Genomic DNA, 25,973 nt, shown 5'->3' with positions numbered 1-25,973 from the left:
TTCCGTGTAAATAAATATTAATAGCAGGGATTTGGAGGTGCAGGAGGGGAGGAATCTCAATCCTACAAAAAGTACTTAGAAGTTACAAACTGTGCGCACATGCAGTGATAAGCCATGCTGCCTAATTGCTCCTGCTTTGCTCTCCCCCAGCACAAAGCAGGAGGCCTTGGCTTTCCATTTCATCCAAACCCAGGGGTCATGGTTTGTTGCTTCCCAACAAGCCAGAAATCAGCATGCCAATAAACCATTGGTTAAGGCTGGCTAGTGATTGTGGCTTATTAGTTTAGTGGTAATGGGAAGCCACTCACACCAGGGGAGGAGTGAAGTGCAGGCAATTGGGTACCGGGATTGTTGCTCATTCAAAATAAACTACAATAAAGCCCAAAAGTACAGCTTATTGTTATGTGCAAACATGGCTAATGTTTCTTCTGAAATATTAGAAACTTTTAACACCTAAAGTAGGGTGATGAATGCAGCTTCCTGCTTTGATGTACACTTCAGAAAGGCAATTAGCAGCTGCAAGAGGAATACGGAAATCCATTATCTATTCTAAAAAAGAAAAGAGATACCATTAATCAGAATGATCAGTTTGCACAGCTATTTAAAGGTTTGTATTCGTACTGACAAGGGACATACGTATTAAACAGCTAGCTGTTCTATTACTAAGGTAAAACATATATGTATCTCTGCATATTTACCAACACAGGTATTTCCTTCAAATATCTGGGCTTTTAAAGCAGGTGTACCTGATCGTGTGAAGTGTGCACTATTATTATTTATTATATATTGCACCTTTCTCCAAAGGATTAAACATATCAATACTAAAACAATACACTGAAATCTTTTTAAAACAGTTAAAAACTCCTTGAGTGCTAACCAAATACCTTACTTAGAACACTAACCACAAACACCTCTTGATTGCGAGTCGATCCCATATTTCTTCCTCACTTAAGTACTACGTAACATTGGCATTGACAGACACCTGTACTATTTAAATATACAAAGCATGTGTATTGCTCAGTGATTCATTTTGGCATAGGTCTGGCATGTGCTGTAGTATTTGTTTGTGCTAGTTTGAGCTGGCAAGATACCAGAAGCATTTTTTTTCACTTAAGAGAGTGTGCAGAAGGCAGTACCTCATCTTCAGAGTTCATATAACCAAAAGCAGATATGGTTGATTGACTATGAATAATTGAAGTTCAGGAGCATATGAATTGGACAGTACACTGGCTTTGAACAACTGTATGCATGGGTTTATTTTAATCATTAACTGAAGGTTAGTATATGAGCTATGTGTCATCTGAGCAGGGGCATGTTAAATGCATGTTCTTATAAGATTCAATGCATGTGAGAAATTGTGGGCTGAACGGCTGCCTGCAGCTACTAGGGGGTGGTGTGCTATTTGGTAAAATGCACACGCTTTGCTTTACCTGTTTTTCTGGATAAGCTTCTGCTTTTATGCCACAGTGTAGGGATACAGAATGTGGAAAGCTCCTGTAGTTAGTTATATGTTCAGCATACCACCGAGAACTAAAATTTACCTTGTGTTTTTCCTGACCAGATATGTTGTGCTGCTCAAAGTAGTTTCATGAAACCAGCTAGCACAAGTAATAGTGTGTGTGCCATTGATTCTGTTTGTTTGGCAAGCACCTCCTAAAATACATAATGCCTTGGATGACTTTAACATGCCACAAAAGATAGAGCCCTAAGAATGTTTCACCTTTCTTTTGCCAGTAAAGCACAACTGCGTTCACTCTGGGTACTTAATCTGACTGAGCTGGCAGTTGTCCATTGTTATCAAGAGAGTGGGGGAAGGGAGAGGATAGAATAACTTGATCCTCTTAGTCGAGATATGCAACACACGCTGCAGACAGCCCGATCTGGATTTTATTTCTTCATCTCTATGTGATCCAGTATGCATTCCTAACATGTTACAAACAGTTTGCGTCTCTGAAAGCACAAGATCAGTTTTCAGTGGCAACAGCCCCTAAAGGAAACAGACTGATTCCTCCTTGAGCAAACATCTGGCCAATTGTGGATGGAATTAATTGCTGATCTCTGCTGCCTGTGTTTGTCTTCTCTTGTCATTTCCTTTGCAGCTGTGAAAGGCAAGTTTTTAGACCTGAAAGCAGCATGGACATCTCCAGCAGTAGTAGTCTAAAGTTACAAATATTATAGATGCATTTGGATTTATATACCTCCTGCAAACACACTAATTTTCAAAAGCTCAATATGAGATATGCAATTATTTTGGAAATAACTAAGACTCCATCTATGTTTGCAACACTTTGAAAATTAAGAACCTCTAGTGTGTCAAGCTTATTTCCCTGCAATTAAGGAAAATAATCACCTACAAAGCTGATGATTGTTTTTACTGCTTTTAACCATTGGTAACATTGAGATAGGGACACGGGTGGTGCTGTGGTCTAAACCACAGAGCCTAGGGCAGGCATAGGCAACCTTCGGCTCTCCAGATGTTTTGGACTACAATTCCCATCATCCCTGACCACTGGTCCTGTTAGCTAGGGATCATGGGAGTTGTAGGCCAAAACATCTGGAGAGCTGAAGGTTGCCTATGCCTGGCCTAGGGCTTGCCGATCAGAAGGTTGGTGGTTCGAATCCCTGCGATGGGGTGAGCTCCCATTGCTCCTGCCGTCCTAGCAGTTCGAAAGCACGAAGTGCAAGTTGATAAATAGGTACCGCTCTGGCAGGAAGGTAAACGGCGTTTCCATGCGCTGCTCTGGTTTGCCAGAAGCGGCTTAGTCATGCTGGCCACATAACCCGGAAGCTGTACACTGGCTCCCTCAGCCAATAAAGTGAGATGAGCACCGCAACCCCAGAGTCGTCCATGACTGGACCTAACGGTCAGGGGCACCTTTACCTTTCAAGATTGAGATAAATTCCAAAAGGTTGATTTAGACAGAAAAGTACATATTTTTATAGTGATCAGAATTGCTGTTTTGTCAGAATCATGTCAAATCTTGCTCTTTCGTCGTATCACAAATCATCAACTGCATTCAAGAACAATTTCTAACATTTGAAAGGTGTGACAGTTAACCTACTGGTTTACTGTTAATGTCTAGTGGCAAACGGCAATGTTAACATTACTTTGTCTCCACTCACATATTTCTTAGTTTATTGGAAGAAATACCTTGGTTACAGTGGTGGGAATTAAAGAGGCCACTTTGTAGCAGACTCCACACACTAGAAGAATGGCCTCAGTGCTTCCCACCCAAGACTCAGGCTGCTGGTTTCCTATTTCATTGGCTATTTGTTTATGGCAATGTACCTGTAGCTTCCTGCCTGTGTCTAATCAGGCTTCCTCAGCCTCGGCCCTCCATATGTTTTTGGCCTACAACTCCCATGATCCCTAGCTAGCCGTACCAGTGGTCAGGGTTGATGGGAATTGTAGTCTCAAAACATCTGGAGGGCCAGGGTTGAGGAAACCTGGTCTAAATCATGTGGCTTTATATCACTGTTGAAGTCATCTAATACCTGGAATGTAGCAGGAGTGCCTGCAAGTATGGACTGATGGTCTGATTCTGCACTCTGGGTTGCCTGTTGTCCATCCCTGCCAAGCTCTGCAATCGCAGACAAATTTAGAAGCAAATGCTAAGTGTTTTGAACCACAGGTCAGTTTCATGAAGAAAGTTTCATTCTGTCCATTCTTAGCCACTGTATCAACCAAACACCACTTTCCACCAAGGAGCTACAAGTGAAAAACATTAAAATTCTTAAGGACTTGATAGTGCCTCACACCACCTAGAGGTGCTTTCTGTGCTGTCACTCCCTATTCCTATTTATCCTCACCATCTTTGTTCTCCCCAGCTTATATAGTAAAGGTAAAGGTATCCCTGACTGTTAGGTCCAGTCACGGATGACTCTGGGGTTGTGGCGCTCATCTCGCTTTACTGGCCGAGGGAGCCGGGTTATGTGGCCAGCATGACTAAGCCGCTTCTGGCAAACCAGAGAAGCGCATGGAAACGCCATTTACCTTCCTGCCAGAGCAGTACCTATTTTATCTATTTGCATTTGACGTGCTTTCGAACTGCTAGGTTGGCACAAGCAGGGACTAAGCAACGGGAGCTCATCCCATCGCGGGGATTTGAACCGCCAACCTTTTGATTGGCAAGCCCTAGGCTCTGTGCTTTAGACCACAGCGCCACCCACGTCCCCTCCAGCTTATATACTTCAGTGGAAAAGTACAGGAGAAAGGTAGAAAGCAAGAATTATCACAGTGGCATGACTGAAAAATAATAATTTTTTAAAAACACTGAAGTTAATGTTTCAGAGAGAAAGAAAACTAGGGAATTTTGGTGGTGATGGGGAAGTACCACCAAGAATAGAGTGGTCTATATTGAGCTTTATGTTGCAACCCAATGCATGCTTACTTGGGTGTAAGCCAATTGAGTTCAGTGTGACCTTCAAATACACAACACATAGAACAGGACTGTCAAAATACTAAGTAAATGTTGCCTTAGAAGAATTGGCTGTACTTGGGATGTGTATAGATAAACAGGAGTTTTACCTCTTTGGAGTCTGGAAGCAATGTTGTCCTAGATTGGCTAAACTGATGGTTTTGTGTGTGTTTAGTCTTTTATTTTGAGCATAGTTTTACTTTCTTGAGCATTACATGTTTTATTTTAATATTAAATATTCCATTTCCCTCACACTTGCCATAACCTGACTACCTTTCAGAGTCTATTATTTTGTAGGCTAATCTAATAGGAATATTGAATCTAGAGGATGCTGTCTCAGTGTAACAAGTCTAAGATAATCCACAACTCTATTTCAGTCCCACACTACTTTAACACCCTGCCAAAGCATCCCTCTTTGAATTTCCGTGACTACCAGCATATGACATTCTGAATATCAGTCCAGGGGTGAGCATCTTAAATGATGCTCCACATTTTTTGTGTCTATTTTTTTTCAAACTAAGATTAACTGAAGCAGAAGTTTGAAACTCCTCATGTTCTTTCATTCATTACACAATTACGTGCACGTATTTGTGTGTCCTCCCTCAACTATCTCATATTAAGTGGTTTTTGGCAGACAATGAGAGTTATGGAAACAATTAAAATTCCTATGAAACATTGTCTCACTTGTTTATTTGGAAGAGTGGGTGGTGGTTGGGAAATAAAGGGCAGAGCCTTGCTTTAAAACAAAAGTAATTTGCTTTGGAGAGGACTTTTTCAAGGAAAAAAAGTCAGTGTCTTGTATAAGTTTTCAGCTCTCTGTCAAACTGAGCATTGACGATACTAGGTCAAACACATTCAAAATATTCTGACAAGCAATGATACAAAACTGATATGTAATTGGATTATGGTTTAGCGTAGAAATGAAGTTCAAATGCTCATTAATTTCCTACGGATGAAAATATAGAATAAAGCAATGGTTTGATCTAATCCTACTTGGAACATGCAGTGTTTATGCAGAAGAATCCCCACAAGCAGGAGACCTCTGGTTTTTCTTTCCCCTTGGTATGCATGGGTACCATAGAAATAGGAAGCTGTGGTGCATGGAAACGGGAGGCAGAAAGGCAGACGTCTATTTTTGCCCTAACCCAGGGATGAGGAACCTGTGGCTCTCCATGTATTATTGAACTCCAACTCCCATCAGCACCGGCCAACATAGCCAGTGGACAGTGATAATAGGAATTGTAGTCCATCTGCACTTGGAAGGCCAGAAACATTCCACCCCTACCCTATAGGGATCTAATACAGGTGCTACACCCATCATAGAACTGGATTAAGCTTTAAATGTACATACCAAATATCCACTTTAGTTAATATAAGCACTGTTGCTTTTCTTTTGGTTTTACTGTTTCAATAAAAAGGGTTCTGCTACAGTTCATTCAGCTACAGTTGATGGACTACTGCCTAGATGACTTTTTATTTCTTATTACCATTAGCTATACTGTATAATAGAACCTGTCAATAACTGATATGATGATGGAAGTATTTGCTCTGATTAAGGCAACATATTCAGGAACTGGTCTGATAATTTGGACAAAAATACATTTGAGCTTACTCAGTTTTGGCAAGTTTTGAGGATTTAGGAGTTACCTTTTTAAGTATTAACAAATTTGTTTTAAGTTTATAAAAATACTTTACAAATAGTACCGTAATTAACAACAAACCATACTGGCTGATACTATCCCACGTATCTCACTTCCCTTACACATCCTAATGAATGTTCTTGTCAAATCTAATCTTATTAAAATAAATGACATATATCATTGTATGAGATTTAAAATAATAATACAAAAAGTTAAATAAGAATGTGAAATTAGCAGGTATGCTACCGCCATCTTTGCTAATGATCAAGAAATCTACGCAAGATTCTAAAAAAGACCTTTAATTTATGCACTTTCCCCTAAACTATTTTATCATGCATTGGCAAGTCTTCAGCCAAAGTTGTAATGATAGGATAACACTGGGACAGATATAAGCCAACACTATAGCCGTGTCCTCACTTTCTGTGAACATGCTGACCCAAATTGTTGAACTTTTTAAAGGATTGAAGTTGTTGAGCTTTTTTTAGGCCCCCGAAATGGACATGCCTGGTGTGGGCAATCACTTGCCCCACACTCAGTTTGCATATTGCTCACCTCAAGATAGGAAATGGACTTCTATGTTATACAGCAGTGCACATACAAAAGCATTCTTAATACACTCTACTGAATGTATGGAGGGTAGGTCCTGCACGTGCATGCATTCATTGACCAAGTATGTTGAAGGTGTCAACAGCACTTTCTGCTGGTAGTACTTGACTTCATGCACTGAGGAGTATACTCAAGAGAAGTGAATTCTGCAGTGACTGCAGTAACAATTCGAACCAAAACACATTGGTATCATGGGTCTGCTAATTGCCTTTTCTTAACCATTTAAGCTGGGTTGTCAGGAAAATTTAGAGTTAAACTAGAAATTGGATTCTGGATAAAGCATTCATTCAGTCTGAGTTAGATGAGTCTCCAATGGTTCCGGCAGCTATAAATTAACAGGTGCAGTTGTGAGGAGACTGATGGCTAGAATGATTGGAGGGAGGCAAGATCACCTTCACTTAAGTGAAATATTTTGTGACAAATGAGAATGCAAGGAAAAGGTATCGTTCCATTTGCCTCTACACACCATGAGGAATGTGGTCTTAACTTTTTCACCTGGCTATACTTTTCCTGTAGTGAAGTAATGAAACATTTTCTGCCTGATTTCGTAGCATACTTCATTGTGGGAGACAAGGTTGTGCATGTAAAAACAACTTTAGAAAGGGAAAATCCAGTGAAGTTGGAAGGGAAGGGAAAAAAACTAGGAACTTCATTCCTCCCCTTATGTAATCTAAGAATTCCATGAGGAAAGGGGAAATTATAAAGTCCTGTCCCATCTCTTTTGCTACATTCCTGATAGAAATTGAGCAGTCTGTTTCTACTTCATATAAGTGAGAGAGTAATGGTATTTACAAAGTAGGTTAGAGCAGTGTTTTTCAACCACTGTTCCACGGCAGATGTTGCCTGGTGTGCCGTGGGAAATTATATATAGTCAATATAGGCACAGAGTTAAATTTTTTAACATTTTCTAATGGTGGTGTGCCTCGTGATTTTTTTCATGAAACAAGTGTGCCTTTGCCCAAAAAAGGTTGAAAAACACTGGGTTAGAGAGTGAAGCAGAATATGAATAATGAAGTTAAGTATTTTGTATGTGATAAAAATGACTTTGTAAGTTCCACCCATCCCTGGGTTTCCAACCATATGGCTTTTTTTCAAGTGTTGAAATTTTGAATACAGAGTATTCAAGGCAGGATAGCACAAAATGACTAATCACTCTTGTCTAGACCAGTGTTTTTCAACCACTGTTCCGCGGCACACTAGTGTGCCGCGAGATGTTGCCTGGTGTGCCGTGGGAAAAATTGAAAAATTCAAAAGAATTACTTTATATATAGTCAATATAGGCACAGAGTTAAATTTTTAAACATTTTCTAATGGTGGTGTGCCTCGTGATTTTTTTCATGAAACAAGTGTGCCTTTGCCCAAAAAAGGTTGAAAAACACTGGTCTAGACCACCCCATTTTTTGCTGTTAGGAGGGGGGCTATCATAAAGAATCAGCCAATAAACCCTTTTAAGGTTTTGAACTTCAGGTGTTTGAAAGAGAAAAGGCACATTGCATATAGATGCTCAGCAAGAGCCAATTACTGCTTACCAGAGGTGAGTGAGCAAGTGGCAAATTACAGAGATATCAATGTTTGACATCTCAGAACATCTTGTAGACAGTTTCATTTCTTCTGTGTGTCATTCTGTGAGTCCAGGGCAGCTACAAATGCCCAGATTTATTTTCATCCACTATTTGAAGTAAGGCAATGGTGAGAATACAAACCTCTTAAATGCCAGGAGTTCCTCTATTTGGTGGGAGAGCAAATAGGCTATTGTTCCGATATGTCTCTCTAAAACATCAGTTGGCAGGATGCTATAGACTTGCATCCAAAACTCAAAATCTTCCTTCTTTCTGTGTGTGTCCCTCTAGGCCCATATCATTGTAGCTTTTATGTAAACTGTATTCATATTTATCAGAATTTATGATAAGGAAAACATTTACAATGCTTTCCAAATCCTCAGATAACAGAATTTGTAGACTTGGCCAGGGCAAAGTATATGCTTTCAACAGTTTTGTATAGTAATTTTGTCCACAGAAAGAGCTCCACCCTTGATCTTTACCACATGTATTATGAAGAACATGATGAAAAAGAAGGGTCACCTCTAGGGCAAGATTTCTTCAGCATTGCCATATGTGATCAGCTTCAGTTTCCTGTTTTAGGGATTTTTTATAAGGCAGTTGGGCAGCTGCTACAGTCTGTTGGAGGAAGAAAATAGAGTGCTTTTCTGCTGTAGATTTCATACATTTAGCAAAAATATTGGTCATGCTGGCTGGGACTTATTGGGAATTGCAGTTCAACAATAGTCCACAAGGTTCTAACCTCTGCTCAAGGGTTATCTTATTGTTTACACCTTGCCAAAATAAATGTCACTATGATCATTGGTTTTGTACAGGCAGAGCATGAAGTTCATAATTTAGACAATTACAGAGTGACTTAAGACAGGAAAGAAGGTAATGAAGGATGGCTCAAACATATTTGGAATTCCCAGAGTAAACAAATGTTGAATGAAGTTTTTTATTTGAAAAAACCACCCTGAATTTAACCTTAGGGAGACTTCACTATCATAGACATTGTAAATAAGGCTTTGAAATGTTAAAATGTTGCTAAGCATTGATTAAACATTTATTTACTAACAGTATAGCAAATAAATACTTGCATGCTTACGGTATGTAATTTACCAGAATTGGATGATAACTTGTGATCTGGTAATTCTGCTCTTCGAGACATCGTGGCATGAACTTTGTGTAAGAGTGGGTTCATTCAATAAAAAAAATAAAGGAGCATTTAAAGAGCCTTTTATTCCACCCATAAAGATGCTTTGTGCTGTAGCTGCTGTGTATTTGGCGGACCAATTGGGGAGAGACACAGCCAAAGACTGTTTCGAAGCATATTTCAGTGCTCTTATGCTAAAAACTTTGCCTTCATCTTTGGTTTAGCAATGTGAATGGTGAGTTTAAATTTGTGTGAATTATTCTATTTCCTATACAGGCAGGGTTCCTATCCATGCAAACCTCTTCTCTTGCAAATTGTTTTTTCCCTTCTATATTATTGTTCATAGTGGGTTCTTGAGGGGATATTTGATCTTACAATTTTGAAATATTTGCAGTTAGCCAAGAGTTTGATGTGGTTGGACTAGGAGCAAGTTTTAACTTCTAGTATGTAATCCATGCTAATGATTTTCTGCATTTGTGGTAGGTGGACACCTGCACAGATAATGACAGTTTTATGTACAGTGATTAAATATTTGGGTATTAGGATGGGCTGCCTGTGATAAAATGGTGTTAACATACATTACGTACGTGGAAACAAATTCAGCTTTAGGCACTGACTGATATAGTAATAGCAATGTGGCTATAGCTGCCTCCAGTTAAAAATCTGTGTCTTCAACAGTAAGGCTGCTAATTTCCCTCTCACATAAATTACGCTGTGGTTTCTTCTGAATACTAAGGACATACAAATGATAAATCATTAAATATAAAGGTATATAGTAAGAAGAAAATGAAGCATGTCTAAAACTAGAAATAGACACAAATTAATCCAGATCTGACTTCTAAGAAGATTCGGGCATCATGTTCAGATCGTGCCTGAAAATTCTTTTAGGCAATTGTGCATAGGTTTTGCACACTGGAGTCATAAACTGCCTGGCTTTGACGTGCTATCTTATCACCATACTTCCTGGACAGTTGGAAGAACCCTGAGTTCAAAATTTCAGAGGTAATCCTGAAATCATTTCAGTTGTACCTCCTTGCTAATTATTTTAGAATAGATACACTGTGCTTCCATGGAGAATGATGAGCTTCACATATTGAAGATTATGACCCTGTAATTGTTAACATGGTCCTTTATCCAAAGATGAAAAAGTGGTGAGCTATGTCCCTGATATTGCCAGAGCTGGATGACTCTAACAGTACAATCATATGCATGCCTACCCAAAAATAAGTCCCACTGAGTTCAGTAGAGCTTACTTTCAGATCAGCAGGATTGGATTGCAGCCTAAGTATCTTTTCAACCTTATAAAAGCAACATATGCTCAAAATCTTTAGGATATTTTCTGTTCATCTTCACTTACATTTTGGCAAATTTTATTAAATCTACATTGTTTCTAACACACATTTTTTTATTTTGATATTTGAAAGTACCTGCATCTCAGTTTTGATATAAAACAAAGCATTGACAATTGATGCTGAAAATTTGCATGTTTGTCTTGTGCTTTTTCCACATTTTAGTCCTATAATCCCATTCATTGCTTCATTGAATACTGAAAATGACATATATTGACATTACATACAATTCTATGTGATGTTCAGGAAACAGAATGAGAGATGAACTTTAATCTGCCATCCTGCCAGCAAATGTCCATTGTTGTAGAAGCAGAAATTCACTTAATGTTAAGGATAGGATAGTATTTTTAAAAAACAAAACAAACAAACCAACCAACCACTGGATTACGTGTATTGAGATATTTGATTATGTATGATTGCCAAAGAGAGGTGCCCAAAACAAAGGGCTTCAGCATAGTTTTTTTCAGCTATTATCCTGGTATTTAGTCAAATACTCAGTTGACTAATTGTTCCAGGTGACTGCAAATTATTTGCAAGCAGTCAAGATATTTTGGAATCCTGGGATATATAGGCTATCAGAACTTTTTCATGTGTCCACATTTTTTGACTATCTTTTGTAGCAGAAAACCCGCCCCACATTTATTGTAACAAAGCCCTGTGCATCCCTTTCTCTGAAGGCTCAAATTCCTGTGAAAAAGGAAGACACAAGGAAGCTTGCCCTTTCAGCTGCAACATTCCAGGTGCTTTGGTTCCCCAGTTACAAAGGAAGCTGCCCATCTCTTTCTGTCATAGGGAGTTTGCTTTTTGGGCTTTTGCACAGCCAGGCACCTTAGAAATACAGCGGCCAAACACCTCCAGCCTTCTTCCAGACTGCTGATCAATTTCTTGGCAATCGGTGGAGAGGGTAAAGTTGCATTCAGTGTCGTCGTGTGCTTGTTAAGAGCATTATTGCGATGAGATGGGATCTCATTGCAAGATAGTGGCAAAAAAAGTCACCTTTTTAAAAAGAGGGTGGAGGAGAAAGAGAGAAATTGTGTCAATTGTCAGTGGTTTGGACTAGGAGTCCCATTCCTTTTCTAGAACTGAGAGCTTGGCTGAAATCCTGTGATACACAGTGGGAATTCACTTCCTGTCAGGAAATGCTGTTTTCAGTGTTTTATCTTGTTGAGGCAACCATGAGTGAACAATAGGCTATTAAAGCTTTAAAATAACAAGTGTCATAACTAAGCCAATATTTATTTTGTTCACAGTACTGTCCTAAAAGAAAGTATTGGCTGGTTTTTAGAATGGGTTAAGTAATTGGCAGTTGGATTGAACTTAGGGTCTGGCTATTTTCTAATTTTTTTGCCAAAAGTGTAGTGCTGTACTTAACCTGCAGAGCTTCCTGCCACTGTTTCCTGTAGTAAAAGAGACAAAAATAAATGTACTAGTTTTAAAGGTACTTCATATTCAGAATGCTAAAATCACTTCACTTGAAAACTTGGCACTCTAAATGCTTATTGAAGAACCTAAAAATGTAATTCTGAAGTGGTGTTTTGGGTAATATCTACTATTCCTTAAGGGTTTAATTTCCGCCAGTTTCAAAGTCCAGTATTAAAATTGTATTTTACTGCATGTGTCATTGTATTTTATACATGTGTCATAGTTAAACTCTAGCAATTAAACCATTCAGAATGAACATTCAGAACATATAATGTGCCTCCCAACATTATAATAGCATGAGTTTGGCCAAACTGCGGGAGGCAGTGAAGGATAGGCGTGCCTGGCGTGCTCTGGTCCATGGGGTCACGAAGAGTCGGACACGACTGAACAACAACAACAACAACAACATTATAATAGCTCTAAAAGAAGTACTTACATGATTGCCACCATTTTGTCCATATTATAATTTTTTAAAAAGATAAACCCTGGTGTCAGGTTAGTCCTTTCTCCTTAACCTAATCTTACCTTGGACCATGTCTGGGAAACCTTTTTTTAGACAGAGGGCCATATTTTTTGTGGCCAACTTTCCAGGGCCATGTGCCAATGGTGGGTGTGGTCAAAACAAAAGTGGGCATAGCCAGCACAGACAATAGGTTGGGCCACACCACACACTCTCTCAGCACACACTGTACATGCAAACAGTGCACGTGCACAGCATGCACACACTATATTTACGCATACACTCATCATGCACATACTTGCAACAGGAAAGGTGAGGGAAGCAAAACTCTGCCCACCTTCTTCTTCAGCTACTGCTTGAAGTTGTGATTGCAGAAGAGAGCACTTTTGCAGTTCTGCTTGGGCAAAGGAGAGATGGGTGACCTCATCCAAAATGTTTTGTGGGCCAGGTTCAGGCTACCAGTTCCCAACTCTGCCTCAGATTTTAGATTTGGATAGGGACTTGTGTCTGTCTTTTTCTGTTAAACTTTGTTTGATACATGCATTTTCATTACTTAATGACTTGTATGTATGAATTACAGGTAACTTTCATGTTTCATATTTTATCATAATATCTGATGCTAATAACAGTGTAATACTTTTCACTGGAGTATTTCCCCAAATACTGCTTCTAGACATTAATTTTTCAATAAATGTCCACTATATGTGTTAACTAAAGCAATGTAAATGCATGTGAATCAGACCTAGACATATGTCTGAGTAGTATGCATAATTGTCAATAAGCTCTAAGTTACACCACATGTCTCATTTGCAGGAATTTTGACTATGTGAACTGTGTAGGCATGGATAATCACTGGTAGTGATTCCAGTGACTTAAGGTGATACCTTCACCAACTTAGAGGCACTGGAGTATTTGTCTGTATGAACATACACACCAGTTTGCTCAGGACTGCTTGCATAGATGAAAAACACGTATTGTGCAAAGTGACCCTTTGAATACCCTTCTGTTATTGAATCTAATTCAAAGGCTGTTCAAATCAATCTGTTGAGTTAATTTGCTTGCCATGACTAGCTAGTGACGTATAAGTGTTGAAGTTTAAAATCTTTCTCTTTAAAATCTTTTTTTGTTGCTGAGGAAGATGAGTGACTGGCATGCCTTCACTGTGTTGGACACGATGGAAGTAATTAGAATTTCATTACGTGGCTGGCACTGGCTGTTGATCCTCATGGGTTCTCACAAAAGAATTTCTGTTCAGAATCTAACATAGCTAGAAAACTCATATGTTTGCAACCAGTTTCCATAGCAGCTTTGTAAACTAATGTGAAAGGCAGAAGGCATGATTTCATAATGGCGAAAGTTCCCTGTTCTCTCAGTGTTGCAAAGTTTGTACTTCTGATTCTACAAAACACAGGGTTTTTCTCCTCACCTCATAGCCAAGCTCACCATTGGTATGCCTGGATGGATAAACTGTAATGCAAGAAAAACAAGAGTATTTTTCAGCTGAGTAGATAATCATTTTAGTAACTTCCCACACCTTCCTTTCATGAGCCTTAAGTCCATGCCACTATTATCACGCCAAGATAAAAGTTCCTGTTGAGCAACTTCAGATGGTAAACAATATGTTTATGAAGATCCTGAAAGTGACAAGTTAAGTGATACTTTGTGGATCTTACGTGCAGCAACTTCTGTAATCTTTTGCATGCATTTCAAACCATTATCACAGGCATAAAATCATGTTTCTCTTCAACTATCAGTAATGCATAAATTGATTTTCTGAAAAGTTCAAAGCTGTTTCATGATTGGTCTAGACAGAAATCTTTTGTTCACTCGCAGTGCCTGAGCCTTTTAATTCATGGGGAGAAGACTATAGAACATGGGTAGGCAAATTAAGGCCCGGGGGCCAGATCCAGCCCAATCGCCTTCTAAATCCACCCCGCGGACAGTCCGGGAATCAGTGTGTTTTTACATGAGTAGAATGTGTGCTTTTATTTAAAATGCATCTCTGGGTTATTTGTGGGGTATAGGAATTCGTTCATTCTCCCCCCCCCCAAAAAAAAAAATATAGTCCGGCCTCCCACAAGGTCTGAGGGACAGTGGACCGCCCCCCTGCTGAAAAAGTTTGCTGACCCCTGCTATAGAAGAAGCTCTAGCCTTGGAGACCACAGTATAGGTTGATACTGTCCCTTTAAGACTAGTTATGCCACTCCAACAGAGTGACTACTACTTGTAGCTGATTGGGGTGTGATACAGCTCAGGGAGGAGTGCTTGCAACAGGAACCACTCTGTATGTGTGCTGAACATAAAGAATATTGGCCTACCACACCATGAGAGTCAAATTTGAGAGCCACCCATGCCATATGACAATGACATTACTGCCAGCAGGAGGCCGCAACCAGAAGACATTTGAAACTGGGCCCCAAGAAGCAGAAAGAAACTGACAGAAAGGGATTTTAGTGGAGGTACTCCAGGAAAGTGCAACCACATCTCTATTCCCTTTTCCCTATATAAGAAAAAATGTAGCACATCTATCATTTTACTTGATCCCAGGGCAAGTAGGAGCTACAGGCAAGAATTCATAGTGCATACAGTAATTTTCACATGTAACCCTCAGTTTTGTACACACGTGCATGGTTCCTTGTTGAGAGCAGCAGCAGGGCATCCAACATCACACCTTCACCAGGAACCCATAAACCCTTTGGGTGGGTCTTCAAAGTTGTTGGGGTTGTGTACCTTTTGAACTGACTTTACCACAGTTGCATCCTAATCCAAGGCTGAAATGTTGCATGCTGAAGTTAAAAACTAAGCAATTATGGTCTGGACTGTTCTGCAGAATATGGTAACAATGCTATGGTTTCTGGACCCACTCTTATTTGTTCTTGACCACTTTAATCAGTTGGTGAGGTGATAACATCCCTATCCCATGAAAACTGTCTCTGTGGAACATTTAATCCTAATTGTCTCTGCAGCAAGCTAAGAGTCCTGGACAAGCACTTACTTTATTCATTTCAACAAATATAAAGGGGTTTTGTCTACTCTCTCTTAAAAAAACAACCTGATTGTACAATTGGAAACTGGCTTAAAACAAAAGGCTTCTAAAGGATTCTAGAGGCATTCACTACGAAATAGTCTTCACCCCTTCTTCAGTCTAGGAGACAGGCTTTTTATGTATCGCATCCAATGGAATATTAGATGTAGTGATCTCTCGGACAATTTATGTTTGCCAAGAGAGATATGAGCAGTTTCCTGGCTCCATATATAATACAGATGTTAACCAGTTTAGTGACTTAACTCATATTTATGCTCATTAACATTTAAATCTATATTTCCATCACTTCATAGACATTTATTTTCAGTGAAGCTAGTAGTCATCCTCCTACATTTATCTGGAAATCAACTTTAAATTGTAAACAAGATCAGTATGCCTTGAAATCATGCAGTTTAAATCTAATGAAGATCACTTATACAGTGTAATTGCTCTCCTCAAGTTTGATCATCAAAATTAGACCAGTAAACAAAATCAAATCAAATATCTTTATTATGGTCAAAGACCAGAAAGCAATTTACAAAAAGCACGGTAGTGCAAGTTGCACCGTGCCACAATCAGAAACAGGAATGCTGGCCAATTCATGGAATTGGTGCTTACATTTAAAACCAAATTTCAGCCTTTTAAAGTTTAAAGTTTAAATTCATGAGTCTCTGCTGTCTATTATTGTTCCATCAGGGACTAGAATTCGAACTCCATTGCTGACATCACTACTCATCTTATTCTTGTCGCAATGTGACAGTACTTTGCCACAGACCTGATAATTTCGGGATCTTTATCAGCTAGGAGGTATCTGATATAGGTATCATCTGTACTACCAGGTAATTTCCTCAGAATCGGTTCAATCAGCTCTTTTCTTGAGTCTTGATATAATGAGCAGTGTAGAATAACATGCCCGATGGTTTCGATCTCGTTGCTATTACAGTGACATAATCTCTGTTCGATCGGAATCTTGTTGTATCTTCCCTCTAGAAGAGCTGAAGGGAGAACGTTAAAGCGAGTCCTGGAGAATGCCCATCGGTGTTTGGCGTTTGTCTAGTATTTTGAGATAGTTTGCTAGATGGGGCCTTTGAGAGTTATACAAGGTTTTATAAAGTATCGAAAGTTGATTAAAGTAATTTTGGACTTCAATGTCCCTGAGTCTTTCTTTGATTATGTTTTTGGCCCTTCCCATTTCTAGACTTAGTAAATACTCTGGGGAGAGACCATATGTGGCCAATTTTCTGAGAATGCCCTTCCGCCAACTAGATTGGAATTTGTCAAGAAGCATCAAGGGAAGCAGTCCAGCCGGCGAGTTGTTAATTCTTAGCCAAGTGAATAGAGTTCTTATCCATACTTTGGCTTCAATCCTGTATAAGCCCGCTTCCAGACGCAGGGCAGTGTTTGGGACGCATTTTGGTGTTTGCAGGAATGATCTGAGGAAACCTGATTGTATCTTTTCAAACGGATCTAAATTAGAAAGGGGAATGAGTGGCGTGCCATATAATATTTGTGTTGTTGGTTTTGCAACAAATAATTTGATAGCAGCGGGAATGAAGTTTCCTCCCGTTGTACGATGGAATCTTAGAATTGCCATTGTACTTTTTTGTGCTGCAGCGGAGCTATAATTGATGTGGGCAGTTTTCTTCCTTGACGCTTGGAATACAGCTCCTAAGTATTTAAAGCATGTCACTTGTTCAATCTGTTGATTCTCTGTTCGCTATCTGTATATTTTCCTTTTATTAGAGAAATCCATGATTTTTGTTTTTTGATAATTCACTACTAATTTCTCCTCTCTAAAATATTGGGTTAAGCTGTTAAGAGCTCTTTTGAGGCCCATCTATGTCTGGGACAGAATAACCGCATCATCCGCATAAAGTAGAATAGGCAGTTTTTAATCTGCTAATTTTGGGGCATGTAAATCCACCCCTTGTAGATGGACTATAAGGGAGTTTATATAGATGTTAAACAAAGAGGGGGCCAGTATACATCCTTGTTTAACTCCCTTAGTTGTTCTAATGAAATTAGAGAGTTGACCTTCTTGATTACATCTTACACAAAGTCATGTGTTAGACCAGTAAACATCTTTCAGTAAAAAAGTCCTTCATCATTTATTCAATTTTGTGGTCAGTCCAAGCAAGTTACAAAGAGCACAAGTCAATTCTAGTCCTCAAAAGAAATTTTATTTTTCTTAGAATTTTTGTTGTTACTGCCTTGCAACAATTAAAACCACAATAAACCTTATGCCTGAGCCAACACAGTACCCTATGGTTTGTTTGTGGAACTAGGTCTGTTGTTGGCTTCCCTGATCTTAGGTGTGTCTTGGTGTTATATGCATAGACAGGCTTTTCTTTAACTATGGTTTAAGTGTGGTTTGTTTTATCACCCCACCCACAAAGTAGCGGAGTTGCTAGGCAAGAGCAGCTGGAAACAGAAGCCACACGTAGCTCTTCTTGCTGGCACTTTTCCTGAAGCTGATGTTGCTGATATAAGTCAGACTTGCAGATATTGCAGCACACCTGCTTGACAAGCATACATGCACACCTTCTCTTGCTTATATGTAATGCAACACATGTTTCCTATAATTTTCAAGCTAATTTTTTTGCAAGAGAGAGAGGTGTTTGTTTTATATTTGTGCTGTTTGTCAGGTGGGTTCAAGCAGATGGATATGCACACTGCTGCAGAGTTGTAACATGGTTGGGATTTTACCAGACAGATTTGCACAGCTGGAACAGACTTGCATTTTATCACATAGAAATAAAAAAATTAAGGGTTGCATGGATGGGTTGTGGAGTAAAGACATGGAAAGGAAGGGGTGGTGACGTGCTGTTTTGAAATGCACTTTCTCCCACCTCACAGCAGGAATAATTTTACACTTTTAATAACAAAGTCCAGAAATAAAATACAGAAATAGAAGGGCATTTGTAGTGGAGTTATGTTCCTAACTGAGGATTATGACTATTTAACAGATGAAGCTACTACAGTCGTACCTCGGATTACGTCCGCTTCGGGTTACTATTTTTGGGTTACGTACTCCGGTAACCCGGAAGTGTTTTTTGCCCTGCGCATGGTCCACGCATGCGCTGAAGCGTTCTGTGTGGTCTGCGTAAAGCGCGAAATATCGCCGTTTGGGTTACGTACTTTTTGGGTTACGAACGGCACCCCGGAACCAATTAAGTACGTAACCCAAGGTACCACTGTACTTAACAGCATAGGTGGTGGTGCCTGCAATATACATTATGCTTCCAAGAATCAAAGGATAAATTCACAGTATTGACTGGTAGTTTTGGAGGAGGGGGAAGTAAAAGAAAGAGTGGATGTGGAGTGGAGGAGTGGAAGAAAAGGGTTAAATAACTAAAAGCTACAAAGGAGAATGGATATTGTTTTCTTTGGGGAAGGCCAGGCATAGGCAACCTTCGGCTCTCCAGATGTTTTGGCCTACAACTCCCATGATCCCTAGCTAACAGGACCAGTGGTCAGGGATGATGGGAATTGTAGTCCGAAACATCTGGAGAGCCGAAGGTTGCCTATGCCTGGGGAAGGCTAAGAGTAGCTGTTTGACAACTGCCTAAGACTCAACGATGATGTTCACATTTCTCTCTCTCAGCTGAGCAATGGAAAGGGAAATGACATAATGCCAGCAGTTGGGTGCCACAAAGGCTTAAGGCAGAGGTTCCCAACCTTTTTGCTATGGTGAGCCACAAGTTCAAATATACTTAGTATGGTGACCCATGATCCACATGAATTTTGGACCTTGGTCTTTGGAAACTGTCAGTTTGGTGCATTTTAACGACAAGATTACCTATTTATTATCATTACTTGAGGCACCCAAGCAAAAATTTACATAATGCCCCTATTAATGTGAAATTTACAGTGCTTGCACATTGTAGCAAGAAATCCTGATTTCACATACCGTATATGCTAATGAATTCTGAACTGCCATTGACTGACCAGGAACCTGCAGTATTAGTAAATAGCCAATCCATTGTGAAGCAGCTGTGAAAAAGGTTGATTCTATGTTTGGAATCATTAGGAAAGAGTGAAAATAAAACTGCCAGTGTCATAATACCACTATACACATCTATGATGCAACCACACTTTCAACACTGTGTTGTTGTTGTTGTTGTTGAGTCGTTCAGTCGTGTCCGACTCTTCGTGACCCCATGGACCAGAGCACGCCAGGCACCCCTATCCTCCACTGCCTCCCGCAGTTTGGTCAGACTCATGTTGGTAGCTTCGAGAACACTGTCCAACCATCTCATCCTCTGTCGTCCCCTTCCTCTTGTGCCCTCCATCTTTCCCAACATCGGGGTCTTTTCTAGGGAGTCTTCTCTTCTCATGAGGTGGCCAAAGTATTGGAGCCTCAACTTCAGGATCTGCCCTTCCAGTGAGCACTCAGGGCTGATTTCTTTAAGGATGGATATGTTTGATATTTTTGCAGTTCATGGGACTCTACTCAACACTGTGTAGTGTTCTGGTAAGCTCACCTCAAAAACAATATTCCAGAGCTAGAAAAAAAATTCAGAAAAGGGCAACAAAAAAGATTAAGGGGCTGGAGCAATTCCCATATGAGGAAAAGTTAAAACATTGAGAGCTTTTTAGTTTGGAGAAAAGGGAGTAAGCAGTGGGGGGGCTAGATAGAGGTATATAGAATTATGCAGGGTGTGGGGAAAATAAATAGCAGTTTTTCTTCCTTTTCTGTAACACTAGAGCCAACAAGGTGGGCTATCCAACAAAACTGCATTTTGGAAGATTCAGGACAGAGTACTTCACACAGTTGCATAGTTAAACTAAGGAATTCAATCCCACAAGATGTCATGATGGCTTCCAAAATGGATGGGTTTTTTTTAAAAAAAAAAGCATTAGACAGATTCATGGAGGCCATGTCTATCAGTTGCCAGTAGCCACCATGGCTATGTTCTCCCTTCACTGTCAGAAGCAGCATGGGAATCAGAAGTGAGGAGATTGCTGATGCATTCAGGTCCTTCTTGCTGTCTTCCCATAGATATTGTTAGCCATTCTAAGAACAGGATGCCTTTGATATGACCCAGCAGGTGTCTTCTTGTGATCTTCTACAGAGTTCTGGAGAATTATTGCACACTATTTTGTGACACATTTGTTGACCTAAAACTGTAAAGGTTTTGCCTAATGCATGTTTTAGAATAATATAAGGCAGTTCCTTCTTGCTGGGCTTTAATGTTTTTGGCTAGTTCTTCTCAGGATCCTGTCTAAACCTTTGTGAACTTCTGTCTCTGCTACTGATTATCAGTTCCATTTTTCTCACTAGAGCATATGGCTGACCTTCAAGATGGAATAGACTGATAATGGGAAGTGCTCACCAGTTGGCAGAATTTCAGACAACTTGATAACCTTTTGACTTCTTGATAATAGCATTGTTGACTTGTAAGAATTAAAGGTTAGCCTTGATAGAATGTGGACAAAGAGGAGGAGCTGCAATGGCTTGCACTAGGAAAAGGGTTGGGCACATACTACAGCAGTGTGGTGCAAGATCAGTTGTTCATGTAAACATTTGTAAAATCTACCAGTTGCTGCATGTCTGTCACTTGAGTTGCTCGCCTTCCCAACTTTTGAACCTACACTCAAAGCAAAGAGGCAGCTGTTTCTCCTCTTGACATTTTAAAGGATGGGCAAAACTGCCATAAATCAAGAATGACTTATGATATGATATGAATACAGTGTATGATTCCATACTGCTAAAAGTAATCAGAGAAATCGTGATCTTCAGAGGTATTCCCAGTAGAAAGAGAGGTATATGTGCAAAAGAAAAAATAAATTCCTGGTTAACTCGCTTCACCTAGTATTTGCAGTAGTATATCATTTTTGTATCTCAACAACAAATGGAAACTTTTTCTCCTGTTGCATAAGGAAACTTTGGAGCAAACCAAAAGAACAAATCTTGGTTGTGCAAAAGAAGTTGGGAGCCTAGGAGGTGCTGCAATAGAGGAAATATTTACAAACTTACAAACTCTTGGCTCTTAAGAACACTTCGTATGATTAAAACCAAATGTATTGTACAATTGTTTCTTTTACTTGTCATGGTTATCTCAGCGGAACCATAGAAACAGTTTACAGCTCATAAAAAGTGAAGAAAATAGTTCCATGACTACAAGTTGATCCACAATGAATACAATAAATTACACACAACTGCCAGCTTATAGTAAATAAAGAATACCCCAGGCCAGTTATGTTGCTTTGTAATAATAAGAAATTTCTAAATGTATAATCTACTTCTCATTGTATGTTTTAGTGTTAAGCTCCTTGAGATGTCTAGATGTTTTAATCTTTGTATGGATAATGATTGTGTACTGACTGACAGTCAAATAAATTTTATTGATAATGAGAAATTTCACAATACTGTCAGATTAGAAACTGATATTTTCTAAAATAATCTGTCAAGTACTACAACAATGTGAATATTTCAGTTTTAAGTTCTAAATGTTATCAAATATGGTATGCAGAAAGTTGTTAACATTCAGAATCACTATGGGGTTTTACCCACTTGCTAAGGAGGGGGCGACCCAGTCCATTTTTTTCTCTTTTCAGCTGACATTTGCTTTCGTCCAAGCTGATTTAAGTATAGTGAAGATAAGCTACGTCATGAAAACCAAAATTGAAATTGCCAGTTTCAGTGCAGCAGTACCTAGACTGCCAAGACTGCAGCAAAATCTTTCAGACCAAGCACAGAAAAATGCTGTCATCTGTGAAAAGCTTTTCAAACCAGTTTTTCCCCCTTCAAAATAAGCATTCTTGAACCTTCAGATGTCTCATGTTGCTCTCACATCACAGAAGTGATTGCCATGCTGTTGTTTGTAAAATAAGTTTGAGCCCTTTGCTGATTTATAGCACTGCCCTCATGATTTTCTCGCCCAGGATGTCTGTGCTAGCCTTATTGGGGGTGTTAAAAAGGGGTGAAATTGTGCCTGTTGTTTAAAGCCATTTTTTGTTCAGATCAGCAGAAAAGGAGGTAGTGTTTACTTCAGTTCCATATGGTTCCATGTATTTTTACAGATGGCTTTAATGTATTCATAGTGTTCAAATTTTGTATTGTAATTTGTATTTATTTCTCTTTTTTTTGTACACCACTACAGTATTTTTGAATTGTGACTGGTTTACAAGTTCTTTAAATAAATGGTAAAATAATATATAAATGGATTCCTGTTCTTTTGCTCAGTCTGTTTGTTTTGTTCTAGGAGAATGCAAATGAACAAATAACCAAAAATGCCAGCTAGAGGATCAAGCACAATAACAGTGTCAACTCTGAAATAATTTGGGGGAGTGAATGGGTAGCTTTGCTCCATTATTATTATTATTTCAATTTGTTACCTGCCCTTCACCTTAAGGTCCTAGGATAAGTTACAAAAATTTTAAATGCAGCTTAATGCAGTTTAAAAATTACAATTAAAAATACTGATGTCTTTGCCGCCCCTGACTGCCTTTGGGAGGGAGACGAGGATATGAATTTAATAAATAAATAAGAAAATAATATTGTGTGCAAGGTGGAGCCCTTTGGGACCCCATAATATAAATGTTGTAGGTTGGCACACTAACCTCCCAAAAAACTATCCTTTGGGACTAGCCATACAATGAGGAGCAGACTCATAATATCACCAAGCCTCAATTAATCTAGCCAGTCCAGGAGGATAGTAAGATCTATGGTAGCAATGGCTGTTGACAGGGCCAGGAGAATTGAGGTAAGGTCTCACTACCCAATCTCTCTTCTAGCACAGGTAATCTAATTAAGTAAAAAGTATGAAGTCATTGTGTGCTCTCATGCTTTTTCATGTGTAAAATAGAATAAACTATTTTTGTTTGCTATTACATATGCATGTTTGATAAGTAGCAAGTTCCAGTGAAGGAGTTGCTTCCTAGTAACCATGCTTAGGACAGCAGCATTTCTATAGCATCTTAAAGGACTTATTTATAAACCTCCATCTACTGTGTAGAGTGTACTTGAAGGGAATTGAATAGCCACTTTATCTTTATCAGGCAACAAGTGCTTTCAGGATTTATGAAGTAGTTCTGTATGTGTTTTCAGAGCAGCTAACATGGAACACCTTTGTAGTAGTAGAGCTAGGGAGGCGATTGATTCTTGTTGGGATTAGTTGGCTGAAGCCAAATATAAATAGTAAGACTCAAGTTCCATTGTGCAGGAAATCAAGAATCTCTATTATTTGGGGGCCAGCTGGAGATGAGGGAAACAGGAGGTTACCAGAGAACAAAACATCCCTGCTGACACATCCCTTCTTTGCTTAACCTGTCTCTGTGAACAGTTTCATGAAGTAGTTGGGAAGAGAGCAAAGTACTTTGATGGTTGGTGCTGGAACAGAGTTCCCGAAAGCTTGTCACCTGATTAATGGCTGTTTTGTAACAGTATGTGCTGCAGTCCTGATTGTTGAAAATGTTTGCCTGCTTTTGTTTGCTCAGCAGGCACCAAAGCTTAAAGGGAATTTTTTACCCTGGAGCAAAGTTGGTGAAGGAAAAAATGTAAGGGGTGGGGGGTGGGGAGGACCTATCACTGACAATGTTCAGTTTATGTGCTGCTGTAAAAGAATTAATATTGCATAAACTCTGATTTTGTTAGATACTCTCTTTTTTGCACAGTTTTATGTCCCCTGCTGCCACAAGCACCTTTGTTCTTCTTCTACAATGAAGTAACAACTAATAGGTCTGCTTTCTGTTTTGTAACTTGAATAAAAAATAAGCCAAATGGGAAAAAACCTAATAGGTCTGTGAGCTGTGAGTCTGAGGTTTAAGAAATGGCAACATTCCAATAGTCTTGGTTGACTATTGAGAATGTAAGTTTTAAAATACTATATTCTAAAAGTCAAAACAAAATAAAAAATTTAAAAAATCCTTCCAGTAGCACCTTAGAGACCAACTAAGTTTGTTCTTGGTATGAGCTTTCGTGTGCATGCACACTTCTTCAGATACACAGATAGATCATAGAATCATAGAGTTGGAAGAGACCACAAGGGCCATCCAGTCCAACCCCCTGCCAAGCAGGAAACACCATCAAAGCATTCCTGACAGATGGCTGTCAAGCCTTCACTTAAAGACTTCCAAAGAAGGAGACTCCACCACCAATATCTAGGTATTCTAGATATTTTAGATATTCTAAAAGGTTAAGGAAAGTAATTCTTCAGTTATGAAAAGTGTGCTTTTAAAATTCCAAATTATAGTTTCTAGTAGTCTTAGTTTCTCAAGCAGCATCAATTTGTAACAAATCCAAAATATAAATGTAGAATTAGTGGAACATCTCTTCCTGCTATGATTTGGCATCCAAACATGCTTTTGCAAATAGTATGCATATTGTATTAACTGCCTCCAATTCCCCATCCTCTTTTCAATGCTGTGCAATTTGTCTGGTCCCTGAACTTCACTGGAGCTTTTAGTAACCAGTGACTTTCACCATAACCAGTCACATTCTGAGGCAAGAAGCACCAATGGCTGGGGTGGAGGTGGGGAGTAAAAGGAATATAGACTGCCAAAAGGAGAACATCATTCCTGTTCGCAAAATATTGTTCTTTGCTGCTATGCTGTTAAGGATGAAAACTTACCTTGCCACGGTGTTCAAAACAGCAAGCATTTTAAAAATTATTTCCCTTCAGTTCAGAGCTTAGGGTAGGTAGAAAGAGGTAAACCCATCCCCCCTCCATGCAGAAACACAGGCTGGTTTCTCTGGATGCTTTGGACTTTAAGAGATATTTAATTTCTCCCATGCCACTAATATGCTGCGGCATATGGTGCTCTAAAGAAACTTGCCCATATTGGGGGTCAAATAACCAGAAGCAGGCAGGTTGTAAGGATTATGGATCCAAATCTGTCCAAGTTGTTTTCTACTTCCTACCAGGTTGGGGAGTCCCTGAAGTTATTTGTTTATTCATCTATTGATGTTTGTAGGTCAGCCAGCTGCAGAAGGGCAAAGTATTAACTCTGAAGACAAGACCACCATGTAAAAACTGCCTATTTATGTAAAGGAGAAAAAGCAGTTAAGTATTAGTATTCAAGCCTTTGTGTCCCCCCTCTTGTTTACAAGGGAGTTTATGCCACTGTAGATTGGCTGCAATCCAGTAAGACTGTCCCACACATACAAACAGAGTTTTCCCGTTTTCAGCAATGGAAGGGGAGATAGCTCTGTGTATTATCCGGCTATGTTAGAAATGGTATTGGGCCACTGGAAAGTGGTTGCTTTTCCAATTCCTCTAGGCAGCGCATAGAGTGCAGCAATACAGTACTTTACAGGCAGGTTCTTGTATAGAAAATCACTTTGATCTTGTTTGTGTACAAACTGCAAGGTGACCATTATAAATCGTATGCAGTGTGGTATTTAGCCACAAACTG

The 25,973-nt window shown here is 39.3% G+C and overlaps 1 protein-coding gene across 5 annotated transcripts in view; it reads left to right on the top strand.

Annotated features, from left to right (window-relative positions):
- Nucleotides 1-25,973, top strand: part of ADD3 (adducin 3) — a 95,582-nt gene that overhangs the window by 43,856 nt on the left and 25,753 nt on the right. The gene's annotated exons all lie outside the window — the stretch shown is intronic.

The sequence above is a fragment of the Lacerta agilis genome, chromosome 5 (genome assembly GCF_009819535.1).
Source record: "Lacerta agilis isolate rLacAgi1 chromosome 5, rLacAgi1.pri, whole genome shotgun sequence".
Taxonomy (NCBI): Eukaryota; Metazoa; Chordata; class Lepidosauria; order Squamata; family Lacertidae; genus Lacerta; species Lacerta agilis.
This window is presented reverse-complemented; position numbering and strand designations above follow the sequence as displayed.